The following is a 2,500-nucleotide window of genomic DNA, read 5'->3' as shown; positions in this document are numbered from 1 at the left end:
AGGAAGGTATTCGGGAGATTTAAGAGGGTCCATCTAAGCGTGGATAGTTATTTCAGCTCAAGAGCGGGGAGTAGTGTGAATTTGCAATGGCTCACGTACTATTAAAGAGCTTGCGAAGGGAGGGTAGGGAAAAGGGGAAAAAAATATATGTAAGTGTGAGTGTGAGTATGTGTGTGTGTGTGTGTGTGTGTGTGTGTGTGTGTGTGTGTGTGTGTGTGTGTGTGTGTGTGTGTGTGTGCGTGTGTCTATGTGTGTGTGTTTGTGTGTGTGGGGTGGGATGGGGTGGAGGTGTTTTATGTGTTCATGGCTCTGCATGACTTCCTATGTGAATATGTGCAGCTATGTGAATGTGTGAATCACTATTTAAGTGTATACAATTCTGTACATCTATGCAAGTATGCATATATAATGTATATATCTATGAGTTCCTGTGTATGTATTAAAGAATCACACACTGACCATTTCCAATAGTGCCCATTATGAGAAGGTCAGATAACAGATACAGAATGTCCAATCTTCTCTGGAGAATGAGCATGGCCATAATAAAGGAAAATATTAACAACAGGACAATCTGGTCTACACTCACCCAAACCACAGGTGGTCCCTGGCCAAAATGACCATAGTGTCCAGATTATGACAAAGAATGGTTTTGTGAATGGTTTTTGTATCAAGAACTCGTTTCATTAATTAGAGAGAGGAGAGAAAATAAGATGAGCTCTAGATAAAACACAATGAAAGGATAGTGTTAATGAAAAGGTTCTTGATAGGAGCAGTACCATTCAGTGCTGCAAAATCAACAGACCATAATGACCCTGTCCTGCTGTAACTATTAAGCTTGTCACCACGACTTCCTTTTCTGTTTCGTCAGGACCGTGCCTCTGCAGCAGACTGTCTGCTCATTCAGATGTTAACAACTCCGTTTACGTGACTAATGGTCTCTTCCTGTAGCACTGTCATGTTAATTAACACAGCAAACCGGTGACAGATCATTCAGGCATCAGGAACTGACCAAGTGAGGGAAAGGAAACGAGTGGATCTAAGTAAAGAGTGAAGAGTGATGAGAAGAGATGGAAGATGGGAGAAGAGGTGAGGAAAGGGGGAATAGGAGGACAATTAGAGGAGAAGAGTAGACAAGAGCGTTGGAGAAGAGAAGAGAGGGTGAGAAGAAAAGAGAGGAGAAACAAAGCAGGTGAAGAGAGGAGGGATACATCCTATTGTCTCTTTGATTTATTAGATTATTATGATTATGAATTATTTTAGCCATGTGTTTGATAAGTAAAGTTGAAAGTTTGATCATCAGTACATAGTAAAGCCACAAGTCTCCAATGGCCGGACAGACATAGGTCACCCTTTTTTTGGCAGAAGTGTCGGAGCTAAGAGGAGAGGAGAGGCGAGGAGCCTCACCACACATTCCACACCTGCCCCATGTCTCCGAAAAAGAAGCTGAATTCCATCCATCAGCGCAGAGCCATTAAAAACAAGGCCCCTTTCAAGTCTAGACAAAGGCACTTCCTCTTGTTGGTAAACTAATAAAAGCAGAAGTGCCATAAAGCAATTGTTTACAACATCAAGCGACTGGCGGCTGCCAGGGCCCCCGCTAGTAAACCGGGGCGTGGTCCGGCATCGGCCCTGATAATTACAATCATCCATCACCGCATGGCTCTTCCCAGGTGCCGAGCCAACATTCCTGTGGGGAGCAGAGAGAGGAGCGTCTCCCGTGCCCCACATCGCTCCGGCCCGCGCCCGGCCCGCGCCCGGCCCGTGCCCGGCCCGCATGGGGGCCAACACACAGAGCCAGACCTGGTCCACTCACTCCACTGGTCCATACACTCTCCCAGTACACAGAGCACAGCACAGCCTCCAGACAGAGAGAGAGAGAGGGAGAGATGGGGAAAGTGATGAATGAGAGAAAGATGGAGAGATGGGAAGAGAGAAGGGGATGAGAGGATGAGATGAGAGGGAGAGAGAGAGGGGGATAGAGATAGAGAGAGAAAGACAGGAAGAAAAAAGGGGATAGAGAGGATAAGATGAGAAAGAGGGAGAGAGGGAAAGACAGAGGAAGAGAGATACCAATATATCATTCTAATTGTGGTTTTGTATAGTATATATACTCTTTTGATCCCATGAGGGAAATTTGGTCTCTGCATTTATCCCAATCCGTAAATTAGTGAAACACAGTCAGCACACAGTGTACACACAGGGAGGTGCAGTGACCCGGAGCTGTGAGCTGTCTGCTGCAGCGGTGCTCGGGGAGCAGTGAGGGGTTAGGTGCCTTGCTCAAGGGCACTTCAGCCGTGGATGTGGACATGGAAGAGCCGTGCTCAACCACTTCCCCCGCCCACATTTTTCCTACTGGGTCGGGGATCGAACCGGCAACCCTTCGGTTACAAGCCCGAAGCCCTAACCAGTAGGCCACAGCTGCCAAGCATTGACTGGCAAGCATCATCTCAGATGAGGCGCTGAAGACTCCTGGGGGAGTGATTGGGTTGTCACTGAAATT

At 47.0% G+C, this 2,500-nt stretch overlaps 1 protein-coding gene across 1 annotated transcript in view; it reads right to left on the bottom strand.

The window, feature by feature from the left end:
* Positions 1-2,500, bottom strand: part of sned1 (sushi, nidogen and EGF-like domains 1) — a 47,673-nt gene that overhangs the window by 22,755 nt on the left and 22,418 nt on the right. The window lies entirely within an intron of this gene.

The sequence above is a fragment of the Alosa pseudoharengus genome, unplaced genomic scaffold (assembly GCF_046254945.1).
Source record: "Alosa pseudoharengus isolate Yale_2024_CS ecotype anadromous, Long Island Sound unplaced genomic scaffold, YU_APseudo_1.1 YU_APseudo_1.1_scf_11, whole genome shotgun sequence".
NCBI lineage: Eukaryota > Metazoa > Chordata > Actinopteri > Clupeiformes > Clupeidae > Alosa > Alosa pseudoharengus.
The sequence above is the reverse complement of the archived record's forward strand: the minus strand, read 5'-3'. Positions and strand labels throughout refer to the sequence as shown.